This window comes from Podarcis cretensis (assembly GCF_951804945.1).
Source record: "Podarcis cretensis genome assembly, chromosome: 1".
Taxonomy (NCBI): Eukaryota; Metazoa; Chordata; class Lepidosauria; order Squamata; family Lacertidae; genus Podarcis; species Podarcis cretensis.
In genome coordinates, this window is record NC_137170.1 from 26,623,258 (window position 1) to 26,647,042 (window position 23,785).

Sequence of the window (23,785 nt, forward strand, 5' to 3'; positions counted from 1 at the left end):
CACGCTTTTGTTTAAATAGTGAACTTAAGTAAGAAAAAGGTAGGTTATCAGCACTCTGATAGTGCTGATGTGTTTAGCTGGGTGGGGCCCTCTTCCCTTCAGAGTTATCAGCTATGATACAACTCTGCCAGGTTAAACTGAAGCCTAGGAAACAAACTGTTACAACTTTGGATCTTTCAAGTCCAGCAGGGTCAAAGGATAGAGGCTTTTACTTTTATCAGCCATAGGACATTGCCACTTCAGCCCAGTTGTGCTAGTATAGAAAGCTCATTGATGAGGGCCTAAAGAACTATGGAGCCAAGTCTGCATTAAACCCTTCCACCTCAACTTCTGAAGCCTGTTTCGATCAGTCCAGCACCAGGCAAGTGTGTGGAATCACCCAGCTACTTCCACAGTTTAACTCTTACACATTTTTTTAAACACGAGTGGCTAAAATACAACAAAGGAATTTTAAAAAGACAATGCTCAAACTTCCTGCCTCAAGCCATCCTCAGTTAGTCCTGTCTAGTGCATGATGGGGAGGAGGCAGGTGTCTGCATGCACACATACACTTTCTTTTGCAAGCTGGAAGCAAAACAAATCTTATTTCCTTGTTCTGTGCTTCCTCAGAGCGACTATCACATGGTCTGTTCCAAATGCAAGCAAATGCCAGTACATGCCCCATCCCATGGTGACCTTTTGGACACATGGAGAAGTGCTGCAACACACACACACACACAAAACACTCTTGTATACAAGAGAGGGAGAAAGAAATTCCCAGTCAATGCAATTACCTATGGATATTGTTTGAATCCACTACTGGAGAGATCCCATAGGTTAAATCAATGTTGATTTAACAGTCTGGGGTTGTTATTATACATAACGATGTAGTTTCTGTTAGAAGCAGATGAATGCTGGAAAATAATTTTCCTAATAATGATAATAATTATTATAGGTGCAAATGATTGCTGGAAAATAATAATAATAATAATAATAATAATAATAACAACAACAACAACAACAACAACAACAACAACAACAACACCCTCCCCACCGCCAGCCCAGAAATTAATCCTGACAATGCACTGCTTGGCATTCACTTTCCATTTTTGTTATGTCTCACGTCAATTTCTCTGTCAGCTTGAGCTGTCCCATTTTCCTGATGACATTAATCTTTTGAGAAAGTGAATTTCCAAGTTGCACATTCACATACCGTGAAAAGCAAATATTACACTTGCAAACAAAATATTCCATATCAAAGATACTTGTGCAGCCTTTCTTTGGCAACAGACTGATCACAATGTGCATTACCGAACAAAGCATCTTGCATGGATAAGCTGTGCATAATTCTCTGCCATCCTAGAGGCCTGTTGAGTGTCCATCCAGGGTTCAACCATCTATTTTTGTGGGACAGATTAATGCTGAATGATCAGTACATTTAGGACTTGATAATTTACCTGCTAATCTTACGCAGCCTCAACATTATATTCTAACTGGTACCATTTGAACAACATGGCAACATGCCTCTCTGTTACCATTCCTTCTCTCCCATTCCCATTATAGCCTCATCTTTTCTTTGCTACTCCACCTAGCTGCTACCATATATATATACAGCCTATTGATTTATATAATTGCTACCATACGTGCACATAGTGCACTAGGTTGTTTGTTTGTTTTTTGCCTATTTTATCTAGGCTGAAGCTCAATAAGAGCATAAGCTTTGAAAAATAATGTCACGAGAAAAGCCAAGGGGCAGAAGATATCCTAAGAATACACCAGTGAAAAACAGGGAGGGGGTGGGGGACAACCAGCAGCTGAGAGCTTCTGTTGCTGAAGGTAAGCATTAAGTAAATATGACTGATCATCAATCCAACTGCCCCACTTGGCCCTCCAGTGAAATATTTACAGTAACACGATCCCACCCACTCCCTGGACAACAGAAGGTAAAATGAAGCTAAACAGCATCCTCCATTAAACTACGCAGCCAGCCTGTCCCAGATATCTTACTGCAAGAGTAATGAAAGCAAACATGATAGAGTATCCTTTGCTGGCTTGTGTTCAATGAGGCATAGCCCAAGACTGAAAGGGAATGTGCTTAGCAACACTCTTGCAATACAGGATTTTGTCACCATAATCTAAAGAGGGCTTCAGTAGTATATCTGCTTATTCTCGCTCCATCCGGACTAATTTTTTTAAAAAAATCTAATTCTAATTATTTGTTTGAAGCAGAACCTAAGTAGAAAGCCCTCATATTTGCACACAAACCCTGCCACATCTCATTTTTCAAGTGGCCACATTTTAGTGTATCAATATCAGATTTGCCTAAGTAAATACAGTATCCATTTGCATGGGCAGGTTTGGGATTTGTGCATGGCAAATTTTGCCTGCAGCGTGCTGTCTAACGAGACAACTGTCACCGGAGAAACTGGCTAATTTTCTGGTTCATTTGAGATCCCATCACTAGCTGGATGGGTAAGGGGATTTCTACCCACAATAAAATGAAACGGCCACCTCATGTCTCCTATCGAGGACAAATGGAACCCTGCTCTGCTGCCAGGTAGGGCTTCTAACTAATCCTCAGGACATCGTTCTCAGACTGGTAATGTTTAATTACCACTGTAGAACAGTGGCAGAGACAAGGTAACTCTCCCATATACTTTATGGCCACAGATAATACATATAATTTTGTCCAACGTGTATTCCCGTGATTTGCAATCGTGCCAGAATTGTGTGCTACAGTCCTCCAACTACAAAAACTCAGTGTATAAAAATGTGTGTATTAGGGCATATTTCTCAAAATTGCATACATATATGCATTATATTAGGTGAGATTGCTTGCAAGAATCTGTATATTCAGCAAAATGGCCCACAAAATGCTTTTAAAATAAAGAAAGAAATTACAACTGATGTGGAAATGTGGAAAACTGAATTTAAGATTGTGAGGAGGGATTGAAACCAACATAAATTGAAGCTGGCTGCTTTGTCTATCCCTACCTGTGTTCTGAAACAAGCTGGCAGCCAGTCTGTTGCTCCCTAGAACTGGCCCCAGTCAACAGCATGTCATCCTTACTAGACCCAGAAAGGGCCCTTTCACCCGGCTTGTTATGCTTCTGAGAAATAAAACAATTCTTGCTGTTCCTTCGGATGCCTCACACAGACAAACTCAGCAGGAGATAGAGCATAGCTTTATGGAAACTGAACCACCACCACCCTGAGATAAGAGGAGCTTTGTGCTATGAGGAATTTTGTCAGGGTGATGACAAAGGAGAAATATTAACCTCACCCTTTTCTCCAAGTACCATGATTTCAATCCTGCTACCACCCCACCCTGTTACTTTTTATTTTTTTACATGCATGCAATTGTTCACACACAATTAACTGAACACAGCTAATTGGAGTTATGATACGGATCTCTGCCCCAAACAGACACTGGTTAGGCCTGTTATAGGCAATGAGATGAGCTCTAATCCTCCTTGAGGAGGCTTCTCTCGCCATCTGCCTGAACACTTGTCTTCAGCTTCCAAAGAGCCTCTTAAAATTGACTTGCCTTCAAATTATTTAGTGCACGCAAACGGGGCGTAGGCAGGAAGGCTACTACTATTTCTGTAAAGGAAGTGGTAACTTTTCGCCTTCCTTCTCTTGGAGTCTCTACCAAAATAAAAATAAAAAAGGAAAGTCTCTGCCAGAGGAAAGAGAGACAGGCTCAGGGAGAAATATGCATCTGTAACACAGATTCTAAAGTCATGAGTTCATGTTTCTGTGCCCCCCAGGCTTTAACCGCTAAGCAACACTTCTTTTCAGGCTCAGAAATATACACTTAGAAAAACTTGGCCCTTAATGCTTGTAGCTCAGCTGTATTCCTGCTCTCCTTTCTTCAGCCTCTTGTACCAACCTCATGGCAATTCAATGCAAGTGGAAGTAAGGGAACTGGAGTCCCGATGGGGAATACGCTGTTATGAAAGCCCTGGCTGAAGTTCCTCTGTTTACTGGAAGAGTGCAAATGGGGAGTGTGATTTAGAAGGTCACGATTAAATTAATGTATGGTTGTCACTGGGGAACAGCAATACTGGGGAACAGAAAAAGGGAATCAATTCATGCAATTCAAGGAGAGCCCCACAATCTTTGCTGCTGCCAATTATTAATTATCATTTTATTTGATTCATTTCGCTGATTTGAAAGGCAGGTACAGTGATATCTCAGGTTAAGAACTTAATTCATTCTGGAGGTCCGTTCTTAACCTGAAACTGTTCTTAATCTGAAGCACCACTTTAGCTAATGGGGCCTCCTGCAGCCACCGTGCCACGGGAGCACGATTTATGTTCTCATCCTGAAGCAAAGTTCTTAACCCGAGGTACTGTTTCTGGGTTAGCAGAGTCTGTAACCTGAAGCGTATGTAACCTGAGGTACCACTGTAAAGCAATGCACAGCCTGCCTGGCACCAGTCCATTAGCCTGACATGAAGGTTTTGTGATGATGATGATGGTGATAATAGTAATAATAAATATATACTCATTATACCCCACTTATCTGACTGGATTGTCCCAGTCACTCTGGGCAGCAAGCAGAAGGTGCCACTTCACTGATTCAATTGGTGAAACTGGCTCTGTTACAGGTGCCACATAATACCCATTCTGCATCTGTAAGAACTTGCACTGTGGAACTCCCTGCCTATTGATCTCAGGCAGGTGCTTTTGCTGTACTCTTTTCAGCACCTGCCAAAAACATTTTTGTTTAGGCAAGCCTACCCAAATGTTTGTAAAGTTGATGCAAGTTTTAATCTGTTTTTAGTTCATTGTTATTGTGACTTTTAGAAAGTCTTAAGCTGTTGTTGTCCATTTTCCTTATTGATAACTTTATTGCTTTGTCCTTTTTGTAAACCACTTTGAGGGTTGTTTCTAAAATCAGGTGATGTATAAATAAAACAAAACAAAAATAAATAATCACACACTGCCCCAGAATGATGTTACAGATGATGAGGCAAAGCAGATGAAACAAAATGGTGTCTGGGCTGTCGGCATAGTTGCTTCTGTAACCCGCTGCAGTGGCAGCATAAAAATGAAAAGGAAGGGGGGGGGAGAAAGAAACTGTGGGATTGTCACTGCTAGCAGGGAGAAGATGGAGAAAATCAGTGAACTAGTGCACGTGTTCTTTCCCTGCTCAAAAATAGGGTGAAGAATTTCGAGAAACCGTCCACACACAGTCCTGTTCTCAGCGTATAATGAATCCCATGTGGTGCCTGAGCTTGCAACACTGTAAAGCTAAAAGAAATGTTGGGAGTAGCTGGAGTTGCCATAAACAACTGCAAGATACACACTGAGACATGCATTTTTATTCCAGTAAGAACATGCCTCAGGTAGATGGTGAATTTACAGGTATTGCTAAGCTAGTGCCTGCAGGCAGGAATTTGGGTTCTGTTCATATAATTACCCGATATTCAGCTTAGCCTCCTCCAATATTTAGGTAAGCTTGCTCTGTACTTGGCGGGAGGTCTTGCAACAAAAGGAGCCATTTCCTTATAGGGCACTTTCTGGCACCTCCCTAATTATTACAACTACTATTACAATTGATTTATGAATTGCCTTCCAAACCACCATCTCAAGGTGATCTGCACAAGATAATTAAAAACACAAAAACAACACATACAGTGCCTTTAAAGCAAGACTAAAACCACTGCAAGAGGGCACTTGTGGTAAAGACCCATTTATCCAACTGGGAAAGCCTGTCGTAACAAGAATGTCTTCAACCATTTCCGGAAATTGCAGACAAAGCATTAAATTATGAATAATTATAATCATATTAAACTATTATTAATTCCCATAAATGTGCCAAGTTCTCTGGCCATAAAGGCTGAGTAACAAATAAACTCGCCCATTCCCCCTTTTCTTCCTTTCCTGTCTTCTTTTCATATGTTCTACAATGTATTAGATCATGGGATGGCAATATTATTAAACCTGGGGGCCAAATGCATCCATATCCAGCTGATTTACTTGTCAGCTCTGCAAAGAACAACTGCTGTAGCTCTTCAAGTCAGAGCTAAGGTCTCAGAAAAAGAAAGAGAAAGGAAAACTTTCCTTTAACAGCCAGTCTTGGGGGAAAGTTTTTGCTGTCCTTGCCTCTTCCTCCCGTCTGTCTGCTGTTTGACCTATTGTTGATTGTTTATTGTAAGCATCACAGGATATGAACATCTCCTTTTTTGCTTTTGAAAACACTTTAAAGCACCATATTCAGTAATGGCTATGTAGTACTGCTGCTGCTGCTACCGATTAGACTACCACCACCAACAGATTAGAAGCATTTCTAGTCTTGAGTATATATTCCAAAAGTTCAAGAAAATGCCATTTAACTATCTGAGAGAGCCTGAAATGTGCATCTTGCAAGCTTCTTCAGAAGCCAGTCATGCAAATGTGTCTGGGCAGTAAAGATAAAAGGGGTTTGGATACATCTGAAGGGATTTTATGTAGGGTTTATGTACGGAATTCAATGAATATTTGCCACAGTTCCTTTACGGCACCTTGCAATTTCTACTCTGAGGGCCAAATTCCTTGAAGGAATGCTCTGTGCAATTGACTCAGAGAGTCTGAATTACAAAGGATGGCACTACCAATTAAAATTTATGGCTGTGCTCCAGAATTTAAGAAGCAGAGCTTAGATGACGTGTGTGTGTGTGTGTGTGTGTGTGTGTGTGTGTTTTACTATATCCTGGCTAGGGAAACAAGTGTGTTTGTGGGTGGGGGTAACCATATGCTTTTCAAAGTCCCCCCCCCTCCGCACAAAAGGATAATTGGTTTCAGATTTTATGGAAAGAGGAGGATTGTTTATCATTTCCAAAGCACTTATAAGTTATAACCTTTCCGCTTCTAAGGAATAAGGATGAAATGTAAAGAACAGAGTCAGATCTCAGTTGCAGAGGTGTACAGTAACAACAGAATAATTCAGATCAAAATCTGTTCCAAAGTGCCTCCTGAATCAAAGGAACTTTTAAGTAACTTTTAAAGTGTATGCCTTGGGCTCCAGGAGGTATTTGCTGTATAATTACAAATAAAAGCTAAACTGTTTCTATAGGACCTGTTTTTCTCACTATCACAAGATAGAAATCACTGTATGAACAAGAACCACGGTATCCAATGAGATTTCTCCCAGATGTTGTTGGACTCCAACTCCCATCAGCCCTAGCAAGCATGGCCGGTGGTCAGGGATGATGGGAGTTGTAGTCTAACAACCCCTAGAAAGCATCACATTGGCTCCCTCTCCACTAGAACTTCTGATTTGTTTTCTCATTCAAGGGATGAATCAGAGGTTGAAATGAGATGAAAGGCAGTCAGTAAAGCCTGACAAGTTCAGTGAATCACAGCTCCTCTTTTTAGGATCCTGGGAATAGCGATCATAAGCATAATAAATGGTTTCTTGATTCCCATGGCTTAAACAGTATAGAATTCCATGGATCTAAAATAACCATCAAAGGAGCTGGGCCACAATACTTTGGAGTTGCTCGCTAATGCAAGGAGACTTTGAGAGCTGGCAAAGCATTGTGCTTGAGATCCTGAGCTATAAGCCAGTTAAGTTCCCCATTCAGATCTCATCTTTCCCTCAAAGTTGCTTGGTAGTCATAGGCGGGATGTGTCCCATGCCAACACCTGATCTGAAACGTGGTGATAGTAATCCTGATCTACCTATACATGATTGTTGTAAGGATTTTTGAGATAATGTACGTGAAGCGCTTTGAATAACTGGAAGTGCAACATAATTCCTTGGTATTATCATCATCATTATCATCTCATCATTACCATCCTAAAATGGCAACCTTGAGTCTGCTAATAAGCTTCTGGTAATTTACCCTTATAATCTCCCCTGTGTGATGGCTAGCATACAGAGAAGCTACAACAGCCGGGAACTTATTGAATGAGCCACCCAACTAAACAAGAGCTTCTAGCTCACATCTTCAGTTTGCTTTGCTTGTGCAAGGAGAATCTAACACAGTAATTTTACAGAGAGGGATCTGAAATACTATAGACCAACACAGTAGGATGATTAGTGCAGTGCTAACTCCAAGGTTATGAAAAAACAAAAGCATCATATTTCCTCTATCCCCTGCACCAAATAGCCATTGATTTACTCATCAGCCACACATGGGTATGGCATACACAGATTTCCACAGCAGGGGAGGAACACATCAGAAAATATTTCTTTTATTCCTTTCAATGCACAACTCTCTTCCTGGCAAAGAAAAGTTCCCTATGCCCGCGGTCTACATTGTTACTCATCTTGTACATTGCTTATATATATTTTCCTTCCTTTTGTAAGTAAGCTGCAGGGTTAGCACCTTCTAGCAACTTTTTCCTGTCCTGAACATGTACACAGCTCCTCATCACTTTTGTTACCTTTCTCTGTTCCCCTATCACACAGAGAGAGGTTAACCTGACAAAGGCAGGAACTGCAAACACAACACTCTCAACACAGCCATTCATTTCAAAGACTTGCTGAGTCACAATCAGGTAATTCTTTTCAAGATACCAACTGATCTCTTACCATAACAATTTGCCACCCCAAAATCTGTAATCTGATACATTGTTGTGCAAGCTAGTTGCCACGGTCTTCTAGACTATGCACCTAGATTCTCACTTTGCATTCAAGCTTTCACTTCACTTTATTTCTCTTGCCTCTGTTCACATCAAAACCCAACAGCCCTCATTAGTGTTAAATTGCATCAATGCCAGTGTAGCCAATCACATCACGTTATCTCCTGAGTCCATTCTACAATTCATATCATATAACTCAACAATGATTATGATGATCTTGATGGTTAAAAATGGCTTGGTTCGTAAATTTTCTCCGTCAGTACAATAAAAGAAATATGAAACTGCAACAGAACCCATATTAAACATTGGAGAGCAAAGGAATGAAACAATCACCTCTTCCTTTCTTGGGACCATTTTGAACTGTGTGTAATAGGCTTGAAAACACATTTTGATGAAAACATCTAAAACTTGCTTCCAGAAAACCCAGATAATTCTGGAAGGCAATTATGACTGCAACAAGGTATTCTTTAAAGACCTGAAAAACAAAACAAAGGTAATGGGTTCAGCCTCTTCTAAAGGATGCTTAAGTAGTTAATTCACTGTTCAAAATGAACATTTAGGCTGAAGATTCAGCTAGTGATGCAATGCACCATCAAACACACTATAAAATCTAACAGCCCTCTTTTGATTTCAATTTGATGAAAGGATAAAATATGGCTGTATGTTGGAGCTTCTCACAAGGCTGGTTGGCAGAAATCTCTGCCTGACATTTCTTCTGTCCTTTCATTGTTTTAGAAAGTCAGTGGTTTATTTATTTATTTATCTATTTAAATAATCATCTGCACCATGCCTCAGAGAAGTTTTATTGCTTTTTCTCCTCAGGGGAGGAAAAAAAAATGGTTCTAAGATGTCCTTGGAGACAAGGTCCTCAGTTTGAGGTTTTAAAAGACCCCGTTTTAACTTGGACAAACTATGGAATTGCTAAGTTTCTCAATTCATTACTTTCAAGACATGAGCAATGTCGACTTAAAACATCCATGAGAATTGCAAAGTATGTTATGAGATTAGGAGGTGTTGAAAGTCTTGTTCCTGCTATGACCCAGAAAGCCAGGAGGATCCAGACAGTAATGAAAGCAGGATGGTAAACCCTTAAGATAAACAGTCTTTTGAATGGGTTCCCATCAATTGCTCAACTGCTGTTCTCTCCTCTTGGCTCTAGATATGGGGCTTGGATACTCCAACTATCTGGACATTTACTAGTTCATATGATGCACTAGAGTACAAGGAAGCAACACTGTTCAAAAATGTTAAGCAATGGCCCTGTGTTAAGTTGGAACCTCTGGCTTGTGGTCCTTTTCCCCAATTTACAGTGCAGTAGTACAGTGCAAAACTAGAAAAAGCCTTTGGTTTGAGATGAATTGTACCCAAAGCCACTGTGCTTTCCTCGCCTGTGACTAGCACAAATCAAAGTTGCACCCTGCGTCTCTGAGAGAAACACATTCATGATGTGTCATCTGGAAATAGAGTATCCCTTTGATTCATAATGGTTCAGAACAGCACTTCCAAGTATTTTTCTTTCCCTTGAACATTAAAGCAAGCAACTTTAGTCGGGTCCCCTTAGATTTCGGAACTGAGCCAACGTTTTGTGTTGTCTTTAATATATGGCTATTTTGCCAAGATGGTATCAAAGGAACAGCACTGAGAAAACAGTCGCCCACCCATCCTTTTCCACCCCATCCCTCCAGAAGATCCTCTGAATTAAAAGGGCAGCCAGCCTCTCCCTGCTTAAGATAATAGTAGCATTTATCACCCACGGTACATCGGGCATCTTTGCAAACATTAGCCATGGAGTTGATAGCCCAGTAGGAAAACAAGCAACGGATAATTAAAACAAGAGCAAAACTAAGAAAATACATAAAAATTGCTGTAGGCTGACATTCATCTTGGATGCTCCTCCACTGAAATATTTAGGATTTGTGTCGCCTGACACCAGTAGCTTGAGACAGCAGTAGAGATTAGCATGTGGAGTCCAGTGGGAATTATATGTTATATTTGGATGTCAGGACTATAGGACATAGAGCAATTCCCATAATGAGTTTGGCTTAATGAAAGGATGGGGAACCTATGGCCTTCCAGTTGCGGTTACAACCAGGACCTTTTTTTCCTGCCAGAACTCACAGGAACGCAGTACAGTGGTACCTTGGTTTACAAACTTAATCCATTCCGGAAGTCCTTTCTTAAACCAAAGTGTTCTTAAACCAAGGCATGCTTTCCCATAGAGCGGGGGACTCAATTTACAAATGGAACACACTCAACAGGAAGCAGAACATGTTACAAATGGAACACACTCAACAGGAAGCAGATCAAGGCAAAGTTCACACACCAAAACACCTACTTCCAGCTTTGCAGTGTTCTTAATCCAAGCTGTTCATAAACTAAGCTGTTCTTAAACCAAGGTACCACTGTACAGTCCAGGGGCGAATGAAGGCCTCGTGACACTCGGGGTGGCAAACCGCTATGTACGGCGCATGCGCCATACATAGCGATGCCGCACATGTGCTGTACATAGCGGTTTGCCAGCAGCGCCGCTCCAGCACCGTACGGACGGTGCCAAGATCCTCTGTTCACGGCTGTAGCGGCGACGGAGGAATGCCACCACCGTCTGTATGGTACTCGAGCGGCAAACCGCTATATACAGCGCATGTGCAGCGTCATTACATACAGTGCATGTGTGAAATGCTGCACATGCTATGTACATAGCGGTCTACTGCCACACTGGGATGCTCTGCTCACAGCTGCAGCCACGAACGGAAGATCCTCCACATGCGGCTGTGGCAGTGCGATGGCTGCTTGCACCGCACCACCGCGAGCCCCTGCAGAGTGCCTTCTTGTCACCCCCCCCCCCAGACATGGCACCTGGGGCACACCCCCCCCCCCCCCGTTGTGATGCCACTGGCACTGGCACCTGTCAGGTGGGCACCATTGCCATTCTAGGAGAATGAAGAGGTAAGTTCTAGCACCTCTTTTTCTAGAAAAATGGCACTGGTTACAACTCTGATCATTCCTGACCTTTGGCCATCTTACCAGGACCTGATGAGTGTTGGCCCTTCATGTTATTGTGAAAGACCCACCAGGCACAGTTGCCAACTCCAGGGGTCCCTGAGTGCCTGAGCACTCACAAATTTTCCACTCTGGGTGTCTGGCCTCTGCTGCCTGCTGCCTTACATCTGACTCTCTGGTGCCGCTGCAGCAGCTGGGCCGGGGCCTCTGCATACACCACAAGTCCTCTATTGGGACCCACTGTGGCTGTGCATCTGGGGTGCATCTGCAACTATGCCAGGCCCCAACAGAGACAGTGTGGAGGTGGAGACTTTGTCCTGCCACGGCGGCAGAGTGTGGCAGCCGAGCGTTGAGTGCATGACATGACGTCACTGGGCATTCACAGTCTGGGGCCCAAGTGGGCACCTCTGGCCAAAGGTTTCCTATTCCTGGTGTCCTCAAAATTATACTGAGGTTAATGGAGGGACAGGTATAAAATAATACCTTCCCTACGCATGTACTGGTTCTCTGCTGTACCCCATCCACTAAATATATTTGGAAACTAGCAACAAATTGATAATGACTCTTTTCCTGATGGCAAACTTGACAGCTGAATGAGCCTTGGAGTCACAAAATGAAGCAAAGGGGGAAGGCATGGTCTTATGACTGTAATCCTTGAACCACTTTCTTCAGAACTATCACATCAACACAAGACCACTCTACAACATTATCAAATGACTTTGATAATGAATGGTGCAGAATCTTATGTTAGGTTATGTAAAGAAATAGTGGAAATAGACAAAGGGCATTATTGTGGTAAAATGGGGAAATCTGTGGCTCTTCAGATGCTGATAGACTACAGTGGCTACCACTGACCATGATGTTTGGGGGGTGATGAGAGTTGATGCAGAACATCACCTGGAGGTTCAGAGTTTCTTTATCCCTGGGAAAGTTCTGAATCAAAATAATGTTGAAATATGGTTTCAAAGGACAAGTCCCCCCCCCCCACTTTTGCCGTTGAAAAATTGTAATAAGAGCTTTATAAAAGGTCAAATAACTATATCTGTGACTAAGGGAATGAAATGTTACTGAGTATTTGAGTGAATGCCAAAGTATCTGTGCTGCCTTCTGAAAATTAGCAAACCAAAACAGGAAAGTCAAGCCTTACTTCTATAAATGCAAAGTATTTACAGCTCTACATATGCCTCTTTCTCAGTAGTCTAGCTATGAAATAGTCCAGTCATGCAGTAAGAGTTGTAAAACATTGCTTATTATTTAGTATATTTTTTTTAATCTTTCTTAAGCCAAAAAATAAGTTCTACACATCACCTAAAAATGAAGAAGATCAGCAGTGTGATTTCTAGTACCTCCATGGAAAGCTCACATTCTCTAACATGGAACCTTCCAGCTATTTTTGACTACAACTCTCATCAGCCCAGACCATTGGCCATGCTGGCTGGGACTGATGGGCGTTGTAGTCCAGCACATCTGGAGGGCTTCGGATTGGAGAAGGCTGGTCTAGCTACTTACAAAATTAAGCCTTAAAATGAAAGTGTGGTGAAACCCTTCATGAACAAAAACAACAAAGAATTTGCAGGACACTGAGCCCAACATTTCTCTATCATTTAGGCTGCATTCACATGTCAGCTTATTCTGGGTTTTTTGCCATTTTCCTGTCAATTTTTGCATTATATTTGAGCTTTTGCATGACATATAAGCCTCATCCAGACATATAATGGAATATAGCACAAGTTTAGTGCGCATTCCCCTATTATTTGTAAGCAAAGTATTTTCTAGAAGCAAATGATACAGAAACAGACGCTAAGCTTATGATATATTCCTCCATATTTCTAGAAGGTGGCTATGCTGTTCAAAAGGGCATATACAATGTGGAAATTAGCAGTTAGGGAAACGTCAGGAAAACAGAATAAACTGCTATTTGAATGCAGCCTTAGACTGTGTAACCAAGTAGATTCTGCTGCCCAACCACCCAGAGCCTACCATTCTGACTAGCAATAATTGAAACCGCATTTTTGAGTTTTACTCTTTATCAAGAGCCAGTTCATATGCTACATAGAAAGGAGTCCATGTTTCCCACTGGGAGTACACCCAATGGGGAGGTTCTGCCAAGTCCATCTCTTTGATGAGGACATCTAGTCAAAGCCTTCCAGCCAACTTGTTGGTCACACTCATTCCTGAAGTGTTTAGGTATGCACCTCAAAACCTAATAAACATAACAATGTAAGAAGAGTCCTGCTGGTTCAGACCAAAAGTTCAATTTAGTCCAGCATCCTGTTCCCACAGTGGCAAACCGGATGGCCGTGGAAAGCCCTTCAGCAGAACCTGAGCACGTCAGCACTCTTCTCACTCGTGCTCTCCAGCAACTGGCATTCAGTGGAATACTGCCTCAAGTACACAGTTATAGGAACATAGGAAACTGTTTCATAGAGCCATCATAGGGTGTATCCTGAGAACTGTTCTATCATCAGCTGCCTTGTTGTTACTAAGTAGTTCCATTTGTTACACTCTCAAGACATAGGGCAATGCAGAATGAAGTTTCATTTGTTACACTTTTAAGACACAGGATGATGCAGAAGGAAAATATCAGTATGAAATGGCATTGCCAACAGGAACTGTACATTGTGGTGTAGTGGTTAAGAGCGGTAGACTCGTAATCTGGGGAACTGGGTTTGCGTCTCCGCTCCTCCACATGCAGCTGCTGGGTGACCTTGGGCTAGTCACACTTCTTTGAAGTCTCTCAGCCTCACTCACTTCACAGAGTGTTTGTTGTGGGGGAGGAAGGGAAAGGAGAGTGTTAGCCACTTTGAGACTCCCTAGGGTAGTGATAAAGCGGGATATCAAATCCAAACTCCACATTGTAATCTTTGGACTTGACAATCCTTGGACTTTATGACAATAACACATATAGAAGGTTAATAGTAATATGATATGTTATTGCCATCAGAAACTGCGCTTTGCAATTTTTGGATATGACGATTAAATTACAGTTTCATTGCATGTAATGTTATGTTACTTTACAGCCAGATATGTGTGTGTTGTGGTGTTCTAAACATGATTTACGTAATGAGGCAATCGTGGTGTGTGTTGTCATAGGGCCATCTAGCACAGGACTGTCAGCAATGACTGTCAGTGCATCTCCAGGATTCCAGACACTGGGTGGAATTCATTGTCCCATTATTAGACGTTCCATCTGCTCAGGCATATCAGGCTGTCCAAAAACACAATCCTCTGCCCCTCCCTCTGTACACTATTCTGGGGGTTCTCCTGGCACATGCACCCTGCACCAATTGCAGGGGAGCAGATGTGCAGTGGGGGGGGGGATGCAGAGGAAGAAAAGACCAGATATGGAAGCCCTTCAGCAGGGCTTGTGTGGATGTGGTTAATCAGAAAGGTTTATTATTATTATTATTATTATTATTATTATTATTATTATTTTGCATCTGTACCTGGAGATGCCTGGGATTGGACCTGAGACCTTCTGCATGCAAAGCAATGCTTTGCCATTAAGCCATGTCCCTTTCCCGTCACAACTACTCATCACTGATAGGCTTATCCTGCATGAAATTGTTTCACCCCGCCCCCTTTTAAAGTTCTCCAGTTCATCACTATCCTCATGGAAGTTCTCCAGTTCATCACTATCCTCATGGGAGCAAATTCCATAGCTTAACTCTGTGCTGTGTGAAATACTTCCTTTTGTGTGTGTTTGTGTGTGTGCCCTGAGTCTCCCAACATGTGTGAAAAAGCCCTCAGATGAAAAATCCACTTTCAAGTGATGAATGAAATAATGGAATTGCCTAGATTTGATTGTAAAGTTTGCATTTGTTCAAAACCTGTTGACCTTTGTATTCATTGGGGATTTTTAATGCAACCTTTTAAAAAAGCAGCTGCCAGTTAGGAGTCTGTTCTTGGGTTCATTTTAATACACGGGGAATAATAATAATAATAATAATAATAATAATAATAATAATAATTGTCAGAGCTGCCCCTAGGTCCCAGCTCACAGAGGACCAACGCCCGATCGTCGTTATGTACAAAAGTCTTTATTGAAGTTCAACTTCCATTCCAAAGCCGCAGCGCGCAGCCCTACGTCTTAAACCCTAGACCGGCGAAGTCCCGTCTGAATCTCCTCCCCTCTGACACCAGTTTAAGATCCTAGCCCTGCTCCACCTTATCCGTTGTTCTCTCCTCCTCTGGGTCCTCCTGCCCGCCGGGGCTTTCCCCTTTCTGGACTCTTCCGACGCTGAGTCGGCTGACTCCTCCCCCTGTCTCCGGCGGGCTTTAGGACCCGGTTCCCAATCCTCATTCTCTGCTGTCCCGCGCTCCTGTACATTTGAACTTGCCTCTCGCGCCAACCCAGTGACCTTCCTCCTGACCGTCACACTGCTTCTGTCACTGCTTCCCTCTTCTGGGATACTGCCCGGATCTGACCTCCCCTCCGTTGTCTGGCTCTCCGACGGAGGCGTGGCCAGCCCTGACTTATCTTCACTCCCTGGTGTGGAATCCTCTGCCCTCGATACCTGGGACTCTTCCCCCCCACTATGCTCTGGTGGGGAAGCTGGTCCTGATTTCCAACTGCTACTCTGGGAGTCCCTGCTGGCCCCTTGCTCCTGGAGTGTCCCCCTTGGGAAACCCCTTGCCCTGGCCACTGGCGCCCCCTTCTGTGAATCTTCCGATTCGCTGGAGAGGCTCATGGAATCTCTCGGGCCACTGTCATCTTCTTCTACGCTGCCCTCAGATTCTTCCCCTTCGCTCTCCATCTCCCCTCTTCCCTGTGCTTCTGCTCCTGAGCCCCTGACAATAATGAACTTTAATTTGTATCCCGCCCTCCCCGGCTGAAACTGGGCTCAGGGTGGCTAACATCAAATATATAACATTGGTATAAAATCAAGCAATAATTAAATTACCTCCTAAAAAACAAGTCAGGGTCAAATTAAAATCTAATTAGATGGCTTTCCGCAGGATTAGGGTCGGGAACAGTCAATGCTCATCAGGCCCAACTGTTTACGTTGTTCTTATATGGGCCTGTGAGAATGCTGGGAGGCCTCTTTCATACTAGTTCTTATACAAAAATAAAACAGCTTCTTTCTGATCAGCTATTGCGTTGGGGAGCGGATGCTGTTCTTTGACATTTTATAGCCGCTGGAGCCCCCTTGTTCCTTCCATTTCTGCTGTCCTCTGTGTAGTTTATAAGCCTCAGATGTGCTGAATAAGCATACCTGCCACAGAAAAAATTCTACCACATGGACATGAACAGCATTTTACTCTTTTGCATTTCTTGGGCCTGAAACAAACATTCTGCAGCCAGCCAGCCAACATCTCATAAGATATGGCGGCTCCTGCTTCTCCACTGCTTCTACTCTCACTTGGGCATGTCCTTTAACTTCTGAAAACTTCAAATATGAACTGGCTTCAGTGCTGCGGGAGTGACCTTATCTGCATCCACCATTTCCAGTTGTTATCATACTGAGTGAAAAGTGAGGGACAATGAATGAAAAGCATTCAACTTCTCAACTGATTATACATCAAGATGTTCTAATGCCAGCCTCTTCTACCAAGCCTCACACTGGCGTCCACAACACTGTCTAAAACAGAATTTTTGACCCGGGAACAATGGGTGGAATTCAACACTGAGTTCATCCAATCATTCTGTCTATGCAAGAATTTTAGCTTTCCAGAAAGAACAATCCCTGCTCTCCTCCCCCCACAAGCTGTTGGGGGGGGTCTCCAACCCCCCCAGCAATTATTGGGGTCACATGGGCACATAGAGGGGAGGGGAAAGCCTCATTGCACAAGTGGAAGTTCTTGCACAGGACTTCAACTGATGGGGCTCGTTAGGTAGATCCCACCCATTTTTATTTTTAAAATTAATTTCTATCCCACCCTTCCTCCCAAAGAAGTCCAGGGCAGCAATATCATGTATACTACCAGGATGTTAGAATAAGCAAACATTAAGTGATTGGATGGCTCAAATGATTGGTAAAAAGGCTTAAGGAACCTTCATATTCAGAGTACTGCCTGTAATCTAGTTTAGGTTTATAATCAGCATCTAGACATTGTGATGTTTTGACAACAACTCAGTGCCTTCTGTGAGATGAGTAGGTGTGAAATCTCATTGCAATTCTTACACCATTGGTTGAGTAACAGAAGAAGACAATCACCTATTGTAAATGAAAGATGTAATCAAAGATGTTAGCAAAGTGGGGATAATTCTAAGGTGATGATAAAGTTTGTGAACACTAACAACTGCCGCTGAAACTACATCCCTCTTCTATTCCTCTTCCCACAATACCTGAGTTTTGTTAAACTATGACTACAATATTGCAACATGAGAAGAAAATCCTGGGTGATTAGCTTCAATGAAACACTCTCTCAAAGTACAAAGAGGCGGAGGAAAGTTGGATGTCCCCCCCTAAGGACTGCAGCCATCAACACAGAAAGAATGCTGGCTCCAGGTTTTGGACAAGATGCCCTTGGATGAGACACCTTCGCTAGAGCATCCTTCCCTCTTTGCAGCTGCTGTAGTTGTTCCTCTGTGCCACCATTGCCTAATCACTTGCCAGGAAGAGATTTTGGCTGAGCGGGTGAGCAGGTGATGGCACATCCGTCTGTCTCTCTCCCCCCCCCCCCAAAAAAAAGTAAAGCATGTGTTGTGTGAGCAGGTGTCAAGGGTGAGCGAGAAGGGCAGGAATTCTTTGCCTTTCCAGAGGGCTCTGCTTTAGCAGTTGCCTACTTATGCCAACCCATGACATCAGCTCTGGCCACAAGCCTCATCTCTGCTTCTGTTCCCTCCCTCGTAACAACAGTGGGATGGTATCAGTCAGTGCAGTGTACAGTGGTACCTCAGGTTAAGTACTTAATTCGTTCCGGAGATCCGTACTTAACCTGAAACTGTTCTTAACCTGAAGCACCACTTTAGCTAATGGGGCCTCCTCCACCTGCTGCACCGCCGGAGCACAATTTCTGTTCTCATCCTGAAGCAAAGTTCTTAACCCGAGGTACTATTTCTGGGTTAGCGGAGTCTGTAACCTGAAGCGTATGTAACCCGAGGTACCACTGTAGAGGCTAAAGTGTTGCACTAGGACCTGGGAGAAGACTAGGGTTCAGATCTCTACTGACATAAAGCCCTCTGTGTGACCTGGGTCCAGCTGCAGTCTCTCAGGCTAACCTGCACCACGTGGTTATGGCCAGGATTAAAAAGGGGGAGCATGAGAAGTGTATACAATATAAGTAGATAAGAAGAGTCTTCTGGATCATCAAGTGCAGCAACCTGTTTTCAGAAAATCAGTTGCCTGTGGGCAACCCGCAGGCAGGATCTGAGCGCATAAGCACTCTCCCCTCCTGTGGCTTCTAGCAACTGTCATTCAAAACCATTACTATGGAGACAGAACACAGTCATCAGGGCTAGTAGCCATTGAAAACCTTATCCATTAACTTGTCTAATCCTCTTTCAAAGCCATCTACATTGGTAGCCATCACCATCCCCTGAAGAAGTGAGTTCCATAGTTTATGCACTGCATGAAGAAGTACTTTTATCTTTATTCTGTCCCAAATCTTCTAGCATTCAGCTTCACTGGATGTCCATGACTTCTTGTGTTCTGCGAGAGGGAGAAAAGCTTTTCTCTATTCCCCTTCTTCATGTCAATCCTAATTTCATACATTTCTAACTAAAAAGTCCCCAAATGCTGCAAGCTTTCCACACTGAGGAGTTGCTCCATTCTCGTGATCATTTCCTGAACCTTTTCCAACCTCTACAATATCCTTTTTGATACCAAATTTCTTTGAGGAAAGGTGGAATATAAATGTAGAAATAAATGAATGAACACAGAAAATCAAGGGATAGTCAGTGTATAGTCAGTGTATATGTCACATCATCAGGCTTGGAGCTTCCTCATTTCTGACTACAGTGATGATGTCACTTCATCTGCTTGACTATTCATTGATACAGCAGAGGGGGAGATAATTGCCATTTCTGATGCAGACCAGTGCTGGCCCACCAATATGTGACTCTATAGGCATCTGTGCTAAGGTGGAACTTAATACAAAGCAGCGCATTTGGCTGCCAGAACGAGTTAAAAGGGGATAGCGTCAATGAAATAAAGCAAAACTCCATTTGCCCTCAGAAATCCTTGATGCTGATTTGTAGAATAGGTTCAGATCGAGCACCGTGTAAATATCACCCTGAAACGAAGATGGTGTGATAGCATAGTCCGGTGACAAAGCACTGCTACACCACGTCCCCGCATGACTGAATAACAAAAGGCTTTGTGAATCGCAGCACTGACTTTATCCTTAACTGCCTCTTTCCGAGCAAAAGAAAAAGGGTGCATTAACTACATAAATGTATGCATTTTTATGACTATCTTGAATATCAGGGGAGGGAGAACCTCGTACACCTGTTTTCATTTCTGACAAACAAGATAAGAAGCAGCACAACCGGTATGGAAAAGACAAGGCTGGATTGCAGCTTGCTGTACATTAAGTGGGATTTGACTGAGCAATCATGGCTCGGGTTTTTTTTGGGTTTTTTTAAACATCTCCTTTATTTTACCTGCTGAATTCCTTTCCCTTCGGTAAATAGGCTGTTAAAAAGAAAATGGAACCAATTCAGCAGCAAAGCAGCTCTTTGGCAGCCTGAGCCATTTAAGATTTCCTTTTGAACCCTGCCACCTTAATTCAACAGCTTCATGTTCTCCGTGTCAAAACGGCCTGACTGGCTGTAGCCAGACAAGTTTGACAAGGCAGCAGGAGATTATTTTCACGGAGGGATACAGCAAACTGCTGGGATTTGCCCGGCAGCTTCAAGAGTGGAGATCTTTGCCAGCTACAATATGGGTTTTGGTGCTGTAAGTTTGGTGGGATAGACAGTCTGACATCCTTTTCAGCCGTGAAAGTCACTTGAACATGTGCATGGAAAGATCATGGGCCTCCACCCTCCAAACATTTATTATGAGATTTGAAAGAGCCTCCAGATGCACAACTGCAGACGTGGAGGACACTCTACACACCATCTGGAAGGCCGCTTTTTCAGAACCCCAGTAAGGGATGCTTAAGGAGAGCAATCTTTGCAAATTCATATGCAATGTGACCTGATCTGAACCTCTCACTCTAATGTGTGGATCAGAACTCAGCTATCCATTGGGAGTTTACACTGCTCTGAATGTTGTAGCACATTTCTCAGCATGTATCAAAATATGTAGTTAAATATGTATCCTGAGAGAAAGTCCATGTTAAAATATGTATGTGAGAAGATATTTTTTCTTTAAAAAAATCACAGATTGAGGTAAACACGGAATTTATGGGGCAGATTCACACCATACAATTCCAGCACATTCACTGCACATTTCTTGGCTCAAATAAACCTGAGAAGAGCTACCCTTCTCAGAGCTACAATTTCCAGTACCCTTAGCAAACTAGAGTTCCCGGGATTGTTTGGGAGCAATAATGTGGTTTAAATGTGTATTAAAGATATGGTGTGGCTCTGTCCTTTGAGTGTCCAGCTTCGACACTGAAATCCTGGCTTGTTAAACAAAAAGCACTGCTTTGATCTGATGCCCAGTTCAGCAAGACTTATTCAGCAAGCATACCTATTTTTCCCGGGGTCATTTCTATAGCCTGGTTACACACACAGAAAGAAGGAAGGAAGGAAGGAAGGAAGGAAGGAAGGAAGGAAGGAAGGATTGAAACAAATAAAAGAATAGCAATTGACTGGAGGATGCATAGCACAGCAAGGCTGCATCGAAAACCCTCTTCAGGCATTCAAGAACTAGGAAAAGCAATACATTAGGGCAGAACTGTGTGGATAAGCTTGTTCCACCTTGTATTCCCAGTCTCATTTCCATGGCTCTCCATAAGTTGGACAGTGACTGTTTGAAGGGGGGGGCTGGTCTCCTTCCACTTCCATAGGCTCCCCATTTGATCTAGAACCCTGGTTTTCCAGGCATCTATACCATGTGAAATCCTCCATGAATATAGGCAGCTTCCTTACTTGGGACAGCGCCTTCCAACGCACAGGCATTGAGTGTGTCCCTGCCCTTCCCCATGGGTCGTTTCCCCCAGTTCCTGAACCTCATAGCATAGCATGAAACCAGATATTTGCCAACTTGGCTAGGTAGAATGAATAGTAGCTTTTATTTTTGCATAATTGTATTTTTTATCTCTCTCCTAACCCATCCCTTTAACTGCAGCTCCCCCCATCTTACCTATTACGATGTACATTTTAATTTCTTAATGAGCTAAAACACAATCTAAAGTTATCTAAACTGTTGACGTCCCTAATTACTACATAAAGAAAGAACAAAATAAAAAAATTCCTTCCAGTAGCACCTTAAAGACCAACTAAGTTAGTTCTTGGTATGAGCTTTCGTGTGCATGCACACTTCTTCAGATACACATGCATGCACACGAAAGCTCATACCAAGAACTAACTTAGTTGGTCTTTAAGGTGCTACTGGAAGGAATTTTTTTATTTTGTTTTGACTATGGCAGACCAACACGGCTACCTATCTGTACATAAAGAAAGGTAAAGGTAAACTCTAGGCTCTGTGGTTTAGACCACAGCACCACCCGTGCCCCTAATTACTACATAGTTTCCATTTATTTCAGGGATGGGATTCTAATTTTATAGCATTAAAATGTTTAATGCTAAATCCTACCTCCTCTTTCACAGAGCTGAAGTATTCAAAAATGTAGTGCAATTGTCAACACTTCAGCATGAATATTAAAGGCACCATCACAAAGGAATTTTCCCCACCCTTTAGTATGTATTCATGTTTTTCCCCCCATCTCAAAACTATCTTACGTCTTGTCTAGAAGTCTGTTACTAAGGATTGAAGTCTCCTGATGCTTTAATAGTTGCTGTAAGGATTAGTGATCACATGCTGTCAGTATTTATTTATGGTCATTACAAGTCTCCCAATCCAGTAACTAAGCATTGGAGCTTATTGAAGACAGGTGGACCTTTCTAGTTTATGAATGAAGTTGCAGCAACTTTGTGAATGGAGATCCAGGAGAGCTGTCTGGCGAAGAGGGCAATGAGGTCAAGCTGCTTAGTGACCTTCTAAGAGCATTATGGCAGCAAAGGCAGCTGCAGTAGTCAGGGTTAGAGGGATTTTCTATGGGGGAAAGGAGAGCTAACACTGCATTAGCCTGTATAGGTTATTAGGTGTTGCTCAGCTCAGATTGCTGAGAGAAGAAATTTATCAATTGGAGCATCTGCCTGGTGGGGATCTACGTTTTAAAGCAGGTTCACATGTGACAACAGAAGTACCTTTTGCAGTTCCTGTGCCTTTATTTTGGATTCAAAACCAGCACTGTATTTTTGTATATGTCACCTTGAAGGCATCTGCCAAAACCTATTTTACTTTATTTTTTTTAGACTATTTTTTAATACTTGCTCTTCAACCAAAAGAAAAGCTCGCTCCTTGCTTACGCTCTAAAAAGATACAGCAGAAAAGGAACATAAACTGAGAGGGAGGAGGAAATAAGCAAACTCAGGTTCAAGTCCTTAGTTGCAATTAGTTCAAGGAAAGGAGGTACCAAAAGTTGCGAGTCTCATGGCTTTTCTGATGGAGTGGCCATGCATTCCTTCTCCCTCCCTCCCTCCCTCCCTCTCCCTCTCCCTCTCCCCCCCCCCATGGAGCCTAACATAGTGACTGAGGCATTTACACACATATATACATACATTTTACTTTTAAATAGCTTCCCTCCCTGCAATCTATCCTGCATGGAATGAGAGATGCAGCATTAAAGAGAACTTCCAAGTTTTTGTTCTTCCACACCTTACCCGCTCATAAAACCATCAAAAACTGTTAGCAATCCTAACCATAGTTTGCCAAACCAACTTCAAACCATAGTTTAAGAATCTGGCATAGTTTAAAATTACGATTATATTTCTTCATACCCTGCCTTTTCCCCAGACCAGGACTCAGGCTGACTTGCATGAATTAAAACAAAACAGATAAAATACAAAAAGCCAAAAGCATACAAAAAGATATTTGTTTAAAAGGAATTAAACACTAGTAGAATTAGAACATTATAAAAAGTAATTACATCCTAATAGATTTTAAACAATATAAAAACAAATTATTAGAATATGGCACAGCACTATTAAATTTAATAAATAACAATATTGTGTGTTTTTTGTTATGGAATGCATTTTTGTATTTTAATATTGTAAACTGCACTGTGACCTTCAGATGAAGGGTGGTATAGAAAATTTAAATAATAATAAT

General features: G+C 42.5%; 1 protein-coding gene and 1 long non-coding RNA gene across 8 annotated transcripts in view; one reads left to right on the forward strand and one right to left on the reverse strand.

The window, feature by feature from the left end:
- Positions 1 to 23,785, forward strand: part of LOC307223255 — a 732,363-nt gene that overhangs the window by 468,817 nt on the left and 239,761 nt on the right. The gene's annotated exons all lie outside the window — the stretch shown is intronic.
- The window catches only part of FLRT2 (fibronectin leucine rich transmembrane protein 2), a 92,812-nt gene that overhangs the window by 29,556 nt on the left and 39,471 nt on the right, over positions 1 to 23,785 (reverse strand). Inside the window, exon 1 of one of the 7 annotated variants that reach the window (XM_079988773.1) lies at positions 8,889 to 9,006. The exons of the other annotated variants lie outside the window; for them this stretch is intronic. The gene's annotated coding sequence lies outside the window, so the exon portion shown is untranslated. Of the gene's footprint in view, positions 1 to 8,888; positions 9,007 to 23,785 lie in introns of those variants that run through there. 7 annotated transcript variants of the gene reach the window in all.